The 11,843-nt window shown below is 41.4% G+C and overlaps 1 long non-coding RNA gene across 1 annotated transcript in view; it reads right to left on the bottom strand.

Moving 5' to 3' along the window:
- Positions 1-398: 398 nt before the first annotated feature.
- LOC146516711 (uncharacterized) overlaps positions 399-11,843 on the bottom strand; it is a 138,523-nt gene continuing 127,078 nt past the window's right edge. Inside the window, exon 2 of the long non-coding RNA XR_014874694.1 lies at positions 399-11,843. This exon is cut by the window's right edge and continues 30,638 nt beyond it. This is a non-coding gene — a long non-coding RNA (uncharacterized LOC146516711).

Below are 11,843 nucleotides of genomic sequence, written 5' to 3'. Positions count from 1 at the left end.
TCATCAGGGGCCACTGAATGCAAGACAGTCGGGCAGACAAGGCCGAGTAAGGAGACATATGACTGAGATGGTATCTGCTGCATTGATTCACCAAAGAGTGAAGAGTGTTACAAATGGCCAACACTAAAGATCATAAAATATAGATCTTACAAAATTAGTTTGTTAGTTTAACATAAAGGATCACAGGGACATTTTTAAATGTTGGCTGATATCAGATGCAAATGATCAGTTCTTGTTCCTTTATTTCCTCTTATTTAAGAGAGACTTCACTGAAAGTAGTGCCATCTTTTTTTAGAAAGGCTCCAAATCTGTAGAACCACCTGTAGAAGTCATATAAGTTAGGGTACTTATCTGTATATAAGAAAAACAAAATAAAACATATTGGCCTCCATAAAGTCTGCATAAATTCACGTAAGCGATACAATATCACGGAGTGGTAATGCAGTTTTGGCATAGATTCATTTTAAACGTCTGCATGTCTGCATTACACCACAAGAACAACTATGACAATAATGTATGCAGATTTGATTGCCAACGTGATGGTTTTTATATTTCTTATGGAAATGAATGGAAACCAGGACCTCTCAGGTCAAATTCATGAAACTTTGCATAGATTCATAGCCACAACTCGATATATGCAAAAAAAAAAAGAAATATGCAAAAGTGTTCTTTTGTCAGATTTACAAAGTTATCCAGGAGAAAGCCACAAATGGATGTACATCACCTGTTTGCAGATCAAACCTCCCGGCTCCGATGCTCCTTGGACCTCAGTCAGCAGAATGGCAGAGAAGGAGAGCAGTTGCTAATTAAGTCTCGTTGGCAAACACCTGTGATTATACACATCTGTAACGCATGAGTGTAGTTATTTAAAGCAAATTCGTGGCATATACTTAGAAACCATCATTAGGCTCATATTTGAGTCATTGCTGTTAAAAGTCAGAAAGTTTATCAGAAATTACCTTAAATTTAACTCGGACTTTAACATACTTTAAAAAGTTCTTCAAAACTCTGGATGTAACTGTGTCTCTACACTTACAATAACCACTCTGGGAAATATTTAGCAAACTAAAATAGAAAAAAATCATTATACATAGAGCCATAGCGAAAACAAACAGCTTTTTTTTTTTTTTGTGAAGAAGGCAGAAAGGGCAATAAATGAGGTGACAAAGGGGAAAAAGATAAGAGATAATTTGTGTGGTAAAAAATGAGCAGGGTGCAAGAGAAGGTAAATGAAAAGTTAAAAAAAAAACACACACAATTTTAAAGCACACTGAGTGGACGTCAGATAAGCGCTAGGAGGGGTGGAGCGGTGCCGGGGTGTCGTCATCTTTGCCGTTATCTCTGGCTCTTTCCCGCTCCTGCAGGAAGCAGCCAGTTCATTTGCCTATGAGTGCCTGACAGAGGCGATTAAGAGCAGTTTGTTTTATAGACGTGGGCTAATTGAGTTGGCTAGATTGCCGTCGCTCGGTTTGCTCTCTCCATATTGGAGATTACATATTTCCTTTTTTCATATCTTGGTGCTGCAGCCGCCCGACCCATCTATCTCCATTCCTTCTCTCTTCCATTCCTTCTCTCCCCCCATGTAAAGTGAGAAGGGGCTTTGGTCCTATGTCTAATTAGTGCTCCTCTCCATCACTCTTCTTCTGCCTTGTTCACGACTACATCCTTGCCCCAGAGACCTTGCCTCGCCTCTTCTTTCTCTGTCTCTGACCCTTCATTCTCATTATCTACTCCTCTCTCCCTTCTTCCTCATCGTTTCCTCTTTGCACCACTCCATCCTTTACCCTCTCCATCTCTGTCATTATTCACCCACCCCCTACCTCTGTTACGCTCTCTCTTTCTTTTCCTCACCCCCCACAACATCTCTCGCTCTCTCCTTCTCAATGAGTTAATTAGGCTCATCTCTGGCACCCTCTTGCTGAAGCCTGTGCCCACAGGGCCAGTTGCAGAACTCCGCTGATGATTGGGGAGCTCTATTTTTAGAAGACAACAGAAAGTGGAGAAGCACAATGAAGAAGAGAGACAGCTGAAGGTCATTTGGTACTTTCATTTTGAGCCTCTGTATCTGAATGTGGGGAAAGGAAAAGGCAGAAAAATAAAAAAGGAGGATGACGAATGAAGCAAACATCTTCCGCGTGGATTGGATAATTTAAGGCAAAACTCTGCTTATGCTGTTCTTTTAGACCATTTCTTTTAGAGGAACTACATGAAAAGCCTGTGATTTTCCTTTCCCTTTTGAAACTAACTGTTTTTGTACACCTCAAAAGTAGATGGCACATGCTGAAGTTCCAGCCCACTGTGTGCAATCAGAAACTCATCTCTCTAATGAGCCAAGCCCTTTAAGAGCTCTGTATGCATACTATAGCCTAAGTCCCGCCGTCATTTGCCATTCATACTAAAAACGCACATCTTCTTGTGATATACTTTGTTAAATTGCCCGAGCAGCACATTATAACGCCATTGTTGTAGCAATAGACAACAGAGCTGCACCATATATAAAGATTTCTTTCTATGCAACCTCGTAATCTCTCACAACTCATTGCCGCAGGGATAGAATGAATAATCCCTCGAAATTCCCCAAACCTATAACAAACTGTGGGCAGAGAAAATTACAAATCTAAATATGTGGGACGATAAAAGCATATGCAAATGCTGCACCATATATCACAGCAAGTGCTGCAATGTGTTTTCCCCCCTTTAGCTATGGTAGGAAGGAGAACAGTACATTGTTTTGATGTAGACAACAGCCACATGTGCAAATTAACGGGATTACCTTCACAAAAACCGAATCTATTCTTTCGTTTTCACTGGCACAAAGTTTTGCCTCTTTTTTGTGTACAACAGCACAAGAAAAAAGCTCGCCATGCAGACTGCGGGCAAGCTAAGTACTTCCATCTAACTGAATTCTGGCCGAAAGAATCCGTTGGCTCCACGAGTTTCTCAAGAATTTCAGCTCATAGCCTCCGTCAGGATAGTCCAGAAGCCCACGAGCCAAAACGCATTAGTCAAACAATAAAGTTTATCTATATACTACACATGTTTCTGTCGACTTCATGCTCTTTGTGGTGCATTTGTGCCAGAAACTTCTACTCTCTGTTTTAACAGCCCAGAAAATGTCAAAGGAATTACCATAAGGTGAAACTCTAGAAATTAAGAAACTCTTGCGAATGTCCTCAGCCAAGAATCAGTTACATGGAAATATTCACCTTGGCTTAGCCTCCCAGAACTCTTTGGATTTACATACAGAATCAGTGTTTCAGATTCTGTTTTCATTGGCCTTCAGTCATTTTTACTGTACAATCTGATTTTCAGTTGCTAGTTGGTTACATTAGGGATTAAACATGCTCAGTTTGGATCATGATTTGGGTTAAAATTTACAAACTGATTCAAGGTTTTTCAACTTTTTTGATTCCCCAGCTGATATACATATTTGATGATGGCACTAAATATTTCTCCCATACTGTCTTCTCTTCACTGGCTCTCTGTGAAATCACAATTTAATGAATTTAAGCTCTTTCTCCTTACATGCAAAGCCCTTTTTTATTGATCTCATCTTATCTTAAAGACCCCAGAGCACCGCATCACCCCAATAGAGCACTTCACTTTCAGACTGCGGCCTTACTTGTGGTCACTAGGATATTTAAAAGTAAGCATTCAGCTCTCAGGCCCCTCTTCTGTGGAACCAGCTCCAAGTTGGATGTGGGAAACAGCCACCGTCTCTACTTTTAAGATTAGACTTAAAACTTTCCTTTTTGATAAAACATATAGTTAGAGCTGAATCCTCCCTTAATTGTGCAGTAACAGGCAGAGGCTACTGAGCACTTCCCATGATGCACTGAGTATTTCACCATCACTCATTCTTGTTCACCTTCTACTTTGCAGTATAATGAATCTCAGGCACTCTTCCACAGTGTAATTTTTTTGCTGTCTTTTTCCCTTCACCCACAACAAATCACGGCAGATGCCCGCCCCTCACTGTGCGCTTTGTTGTGCCTGAGGGTTTATCCTCTTAATAGGGAGTTTTTCCTTCCCACCCTCACCAAGCGCTTGCTCATAAGGGATCATTTGATTGTGGAGGCTTTATCTGTACTATTGGCGGGTCTTTACTTTTTTAATATAAATTGTCCTTAAGACAAATATTGTTGTGATTTGGTGCTTTATAAATACAAAAGAGTAGAATTTAAGTGAATGAATTAATTAGACTTCAGGCTGAAATAAAAATAAACATAAAATGCATCGATGCATGCTAACAAATAGGTAATTTTGTGATTACTTTATGTTTTCCCATGAGATCTGAATAAAGTATGTGCTGCTTAAATAATTTGTAGTGAACCAGCAAGATTTCTAAATTTTAAGTCCGACTGAAGACCTGCTGGATGTTATTTGAGGCCACTACAGTGTTATGAATCTTCTCAGTTCAACACAGCTGTACGGACTTGATACGGCACAATGACACGTCTACCTCTTCCGCCACTATCATGCTGGTTGGGGTTACATTTTTTAACCACTAATACACCAATTGCCTACTGTACCTTAACAAACAAGACCCCATGGCACACTTTCTTAATGACAAATATAGACAGTAGAAATAGCGGAGACTGTATGAGTGAAACCACCCGGAGTTCATTTACCCTTCTCCCTCTAATAAACAAAGCAATCACTGATAGTAAGAGACACAATTATGAGGTAATTACAGAAAATAACAGATTCTCCCTCTCTACCTTCCACGCTTGTTTCACACGGGTACCCCCACAGATTACAACAGCCCCTATCATCCCCTCCCCTCCCATGCCACCCCACCCGCACTTCATAAACACACACACTCACACGTATGCTTGCACAACATGCGAGTATACACGCAGATACACAAGCACAAAAAAAAAAAAAAAAAAAAACACGCACGCAGATTTATGCAAAAGGTTATTCATGCGAGTGTGCTCGCTCCCTCGCACGCAGTCATCCCATGCCCTCCCAGAGCTCGTCTTAATTAGCAAGCTAGTCGTCTCATGGCAACACACTCGTCAATCTCCCTCTATGTAGCCTCACACTAATTAACTGATTTAAATGGGAGTATCGAAGTGACACGGGGTGCAGGTTCTAGTCCCTCAACTGCCTGCCTTTCATGAAAACCCTCCACCAGCTCCCTTATTGGGGCGTATTTTTGTCACCATCTCTTTTTTCCTCTACTCTTTCCTCGCTCCATCCCTTTTTGCTTTTTTCTTGTCTGTCCTCCAACAGACCCGCTCACTTGTTTGATTATAGTTATCAACCCCAGGCAGCCTTTTCATCCTGCCAACTGGCAAGTCACTGTGCCCCTGTGCCCACATGGCTTGCTGGAAAGGGCAAAACATGGTCATTATCATGGGCAGCTCCGCGGGGAGGAGTTCCTCAAAATATGTAAATGAGAGCAATGTTGAAAGTGCCATACACCAAGGATGAACAGGGAGACTCACAAAAAGAGCTGCTGGCAGTGTCTCTAAGTTTTTTCAGAGTGCAAAAATTACAATTTGAAGAGACTGTGGTACATCTCAGTATCAAACTGAGCCAAGAGCCACAGGATAATGCGTAACAGCAGAAATGAAATCTCATTTCCATAAAATGAAATGTGACTAAATCTGAGCAACCATTTTTGTTTCAGAGATAGTCCCGCTTCCAGCAGTTTTAAAGCAGGCAATTTCTTCATTGTTCTGAATGAATTTATTTTGGTTGCCAAGTATTTAGACAACATGAAGCAGAGTTTTTCTCTACCCCACTGACTAGCTAGGTTTTGCCAGGAAAGGATCTATTTATGTATATAAAGAAAGTCTTTATGGCACAGGCTCCAGTCAGTCCCTGCAGAGATGGACTTAGCAGCATTTGGAAGATAAATGATGTCCAATTAATATGAGATACAAAAGTCTTTTCCCCACAATTCTCTGTTTCAGTCTGGGAGGCATCATGGGAGGTCCGTGGCTGGAGCAGCCCAATAGCTGTTGGGTCTTGCAAGCTGCCCTGAGGGCTTCTCACCTACTGCTCAATTACAGCTGAGAATGATAAAGCACTTGCTGGTAGCTGAGCTACAGAGCTGTAAGCTCCATGTCGGGCCCTCATCAATATTTCAGGACTCTTTCTTTATACTGTATTTCCCTTTATCTGGACGACGATAGCCCACATCACACCTCAACTTTTCCTACCCTCAGGCAGGGTTGTGTTGGGAAATGAGCAGTTAAGCCTGAATTAAAACAAGAGCAAATGGACACAAATGAGGTTTCATTGAAGTATGTGTCTTATTTGTTTTGGCAGAGGCAGGTGACAATGTTTCATATAGAGTATGAATTCAGTGGCAGGTTTCAGTATTTCTATCTCTGGGGATTTTGCTGGTAAGACACAAAAAGACCCCCACAGGCTGTTGTTTTTGGATTTTTATCAGCCTGGTTTGTTTTACAAATCTGCTTCTTCTTCTTCTTATTAGTCTTTTTCTCATCTCCTCCTATTGTTCTTCTTCCAAGTCATAGAATTCGATTGCATGACAACTTTGGGTTGAGTTCAGGTCACTTCCATGTAAAGGAAGTGCGTCTGACATAAAATTTTGCCTAAATCAAACACTCAGATCACAAAGAATGAAATTTCCTTACCGGATCACTTGCGGATTTGGTTAACAATGACTGCCTTCAGCGCTGTTGACAGAAGAGGATACCAGAGATGATGGGTGAGATGATCTGCTACAACAAGTAGCAGATTATCCCAAAAATGGAATTCCCCTTTATTCATGCACACTGAAGTGTTTTTATATGTTGTTCCAGCGTGCAGGAAGTCACTGTCAGTCTGCACCCTCCAAAATCAGTAGAGGCAGAAATATGCTTTCATGAAGGTTTTAGGTTTCAGGACCTAAGATGGAAATGATGAAATTCAGGAGAAGTGCTAAAATGGCCAAAAGAAGTCTCGGAAAGCATTATGGTTAGGCTTAAAATGATTACTGAAAAGGTTTTGGGAACTTCACTATCATTTTTAACAGTAAAGATTTTAGGGGGGGAACATTCGTGATTGAAAGAAGCTGACACAGAGTATTTTCTGGAAAACTATTTACCTAACAGTTACATCGTGTGCTGCTACTCTTTGTGAAGACACCACTTGACTTGCTCGTTTTGGGCCATTTATTGAAATGGAACTAAAATATAATAAGAGGAGCTTAGGCATCTACAGCGACAGATAAAGAAGTCAAAACATAAAAATAAGGGGATATGAAATTGAATCAGTGTGCAGCAGTGAGGGTCAGTATCTGCGAGCCTACTGAAGCACAACCTAAGGGGTGTTGTAAGGCCATTTTTCTCACAGGAATCCAATATTATCAGAACAACCACCACATCAATATACACACACACACACACACACACAGTGTAAAGCTGTGGAACCCTCCCTCCTGAAACCCCCTGGCTTCCCATCACGGCTCACAGTGCCCGTTTTTCACAGCAGGTAGCTAATTCTGCTTTTATCCCCAAGTAATATTGGCCTTATCGCTTGCGCCACTGCATCTATGCCGAGACTCGGCGAGCCACGGGGATGCGGATGGTGTGGGGGTGAGGAGAGGAGAGGCGAGGCAGGTTCTGGTGGAATGTCAGCTTGGTGGAACTGATTGTGCTTTGCAGTCACAGAGCTGTTGCTCTATTAGGTATAAACGCACACACTCAAAGATACACACAAACAGCCTTGCTTCTATGACTGCAGTGGACAGCAGTGACTCACAGTACATATATTTATTTCCTGGAGACTTATCTAAATAACTAAATGCAATGTAATGAACTCCTGTCTAGTCTTTTCTTACCCGAAATCTGTTCTAACCACAAACTGATTTATGTCCTCAAAATTCCAGAAATATGGCTGCACACACAAAGGGAGAGTAAGAGAGAAACAAACTCCCCCAGGTCCTGCTCACTCGAGCCCTTCGTAGACCACCAATATTCCCGCTGATATTGCCTCGGTGTTACATCATTCAAGACACACCCACGCACGCACACATTGCATTCCCCACTGCTATCACACACCATCCAGTAATCTCAAGGAAGCCACAACCTCTGCTCTAGCCACAAGGCAAAAAACCATTTCACATTTCGCCCACAGCTGTCCCTCTTTGACCATTTTCACTTTTACACATTTTCTCATTCCACTCCTAAATTATAAGACCTGGAGCTCCACTCGTGCCGCCCCCCTCTCCTAACCCACTCACCGTCACCCTGTGGATAAAAGGTGCCTCTCTCTAAGTGACACCTGTCAGAGTTTACAGTAGACTGGTAATGTGCTCCGATGCTATACCACACCATACATCACACTCTTGCTGTCACCCTTACACATGCAGACAGTTTAACACAAACATACTGAGGAAACTTTGCAGTGCTGAACACTAAATGCCACTAATAGGCTGATTCTACACACACAATGAATTCAAATTGCCTGCTGTACACCACACCAAGCTTAACGTGCTGCACTTAAGCATTCCCAGGCAAACTGGGGACATATTCCCATGATGCCTATCTGTGCTGTGTTAATGAAGATATATGGCACAGGTACAGTGATGACAATTTCATAGGCAGCAGACATCCTCCATCTGTCCCGAGGCATCATTTCATACGATGGCTGTCTGCTCTGTGATTTGGAAAGTCCATCGTTTCACACACAATGAGGAAAAAAAAATACAGTGAAGAGTTTAGGGAAATGAGCTCTCTGTCCTGTCAGATAGAAAACTCAATCCAGATTCTGCCATGCCGATTTAAGCTATTGTTTTCATTGACATTGAAAAATTACAGATCGGTTGTTATGCAAAAGTTGGCTAAAGTTTATCCACAGAAAACCCCTTTGCTCCACCTTTAAACATCATTTTTCTGTATTAATGTTTTGAGGTATCTTGACTTTCTTCACTGCCAACCTCTAAATTTGTGTCGTTAGTCCTTAAAAGATGCCTTTTACCTCTCTATATGCGTATCTGACACCATGGGATGAAAATACATTAGCTTGTTTTCATAAGCACAGTCTTCACCACAATAATCGCTTAGAACTAGAAACACTACATCGATACACTGAAGTTAAGGGTTTTTTTTAAAGTCACTTTAATACAAAGTCAAATCACCTTTGAAAAAAATATATTAATAATGCCGCAGGAAATGTAGCTGCTGAGCACATCTGTATGATAGCTAAAATGGACAGCTTAGGCAAGACTTTTCTAGCTTTTTTGCATAAATGAAAAGTTATATATAGTTATATATTATGGGATGGTTAAGAGTCAGATAAGCAAAACAGTGGAGTGGAAAACTTAATGATACAGGGAAACCATTCCCAGATGTATACAAGTACCAACACTGTTACGTAAACTTACTATTTTGATAAAACCCATTAGCCATTAGATGACTGTCAACAAAGGCCGGTAAATATAATGTTTTTCAGATAAAGTATACAAGACTTGATTGATTGATTTGCCAACCAGAAGACCGTGATCTGTGATCTGCTTGGATTTTGTTTGGCTTGTGTTCCCTTTATGATTAGTTTAATTTGCACTCCCTTTATATTTTAATTCTGTAGTTAGGTTTAAGTGCCAAAAAGTACCAGATGAAGTTTAGGAAAATACTAATGTTTGTTTGTGTCACAGAATGCCATTGAACCATATTAATCCTTCACATTGAAAAACTATGCATACTCAGTGCTTTTATATGCAGAGAGGTCCTTTTGAAGCATCCGAATGTGACAGGCCAAGAGCGAGAGACCCATCTCACTATTGCCATGACCCGCTGCACCATGCCACAGACGCCAAAGGAAAGCTTGCATCTGTGAGACGCCAGCGGCTTTAACAAAACAACAGTGGTTAATGCCCTGGGAATGGGAACGGGTTATATTATTACAACATGAATGGGAAGCCAACTGCGACAAAATGTGTTTGTTATGGAAATTGTTATTGTCTTTCTTTGAGGTTCATCCTCTACCCTCTCCACTGATGCACCCCAGCCCTTATTCTTTCCACTCTCCCTATGTGTGTCTCTCACTAGGTGGTTGAAGCTGGGAGGGCTGAGGTAGTAGCTGACTGACGGATGCGGTGGAGCGTGTTGCCATGGTGCTACCTGGCGGGGAATGTTCCTGCAACAGGAGGCTAGCAGTCTGCCAATGACAACTCGGAGAGAAAGAGGAGGGCGGTGTTAGTGGTGTGTGCGTTTATATGACTATTCATGTGTGGAGGGAGGTATTGTCTAATTTCAGAACCACATTCACATACTAGCTCAAACAAAACCTCGCAGGCATGCATGCATCTAAGAAAGTGCACACACTTTCCAGTCTGCAGAATTAAATCTCACCACTTCCAGAGATGGTGCAGCTGAATTATTTATGGCTGCCCGTCTCCGGGCCAGGCTGTAATAAAGTTACGGCCGAGACTAATTTGCAGTTTGATGAGGTGGGCTTTTAGCAGCGGATCCTGGGCCAACATTAAATACATATTGTTTTTACAGATTTGATTACCTTTTTATTGTTATTGTTATTAATGCACTGGGTGTGTGCATTGGGTTTTTGTACTGGCTACACGTCCTCGTTTGGTGTAGCCAGTACAAAAACCTGACCAGAGGAGAGAGCTGAAACTGAATAAGCAGTATGTAGGGAACTATTAGACATATTCGGAATGTAATCGCCTCACTTTAAAAATCCAATAAAAGTGGCAGCTCAACACCTTTTATTGCAACCTGGAGGCAATCTGCTTCTAAATACATAAGCCTCAGCCGTGAATCAGCTGTGAATTGGACCTGAGCCATCTTCCTGCTCACACATATACGCACACACAGGTGTGCACGCAGTCAGATACACAAACACGCACACAAGTACCTCCATGAGGGCCTACAGAAAAGTATCAGGGCTGGTAAGCTGATGTCGGCACTCACAGTCAGTACATTAAGGCTAGAGTGGAGGAGCTTTACAGTAATGGGATGATGGTGTTTGGAAAAACAGATTTTGATTTGCGATTTACCCAGGCTAAACAAAATTCAATTTTACCCACTTTTCAAAGAGCCCCCCACTTTGCCTGGAAGAGACGACACATAGTAAAGCCTGTGCATAATTTGATGGAGTGTTGTTGGGTTGTAAAATAAGTACTTTCAATAGCTATTAAAGGCTTAGAGCCTGTAAATATGTTATGGTGATTAAAATCCATAAAGAAGCACAGAGTTATACAACACCTTATTGACACCAAAACACCTCACACTGCTAAATAAGAGCAAGATGCAGTGCATTCCCTTCCCCTGAATACATGATAATCCTTTGATTAATGACGCCCAACATATTTAATGCCTAATACGTAGAACGGGAGCTGACAAGCCAAACAATTAGGTCAATTACTGGATGACAACTATGTTGTGCTGGGTTAATTACTTGAATCTTCCATGGTGAGACACATCCATTTGAGGGCCAATGGCATGTAACAGAGTGCACATGCAAATGAGCTCACCTACAGGACACAGCTATGCCCGAACCATGTGATCTGTTATGAATAAGGATCCGTATTGAGCTGTATATGCATTTTCTTTAGGAAGGAATTATTTGTTTCATTGTAATTTATCAGTATTTCATAGCTGTTTAGGCTGGGGTGGAATTTGTATATCTCGCCCAACCTGTCTAAATGTGAATATATTATCCCGAACTAAATATTTATAGAGCGGAAAAGAGAGTCACAGAGACTATGTGTGTGTGTGTGTGTGTGTGTGTGTGTGTGTGTGTGTGTGTGTGTGTGTGTGTGTGTGTGTGTGTGTGTATATATAAGTTATGAGTCTTTGGCGTGCTGTTAGTTTGATCAGAAAGAGATGAGAGGAGGCCCATCAATTACTATTAAGTTATTATTA

This window comes from Neolamprologus multifasciatus, chromosome 6 (assembly GCF_963576455.1).
Source record: "Neolamprologus multifasciatus chromosome 6, fNeoMul1.2, whole genome shotgun sequence".
Lineage (NCBI taxonomy): Eukaryota > Metazoa > Chordata > Actinopteri > Cichliformes > Cichlidae > Neolamprologus > Neolamprologus multifasciatus.
The sequence above is the reverse complement of the archived record's forward strand: the minus strand, read 5'-3'. Positions and strand labels throughout refer to the sequence as shown.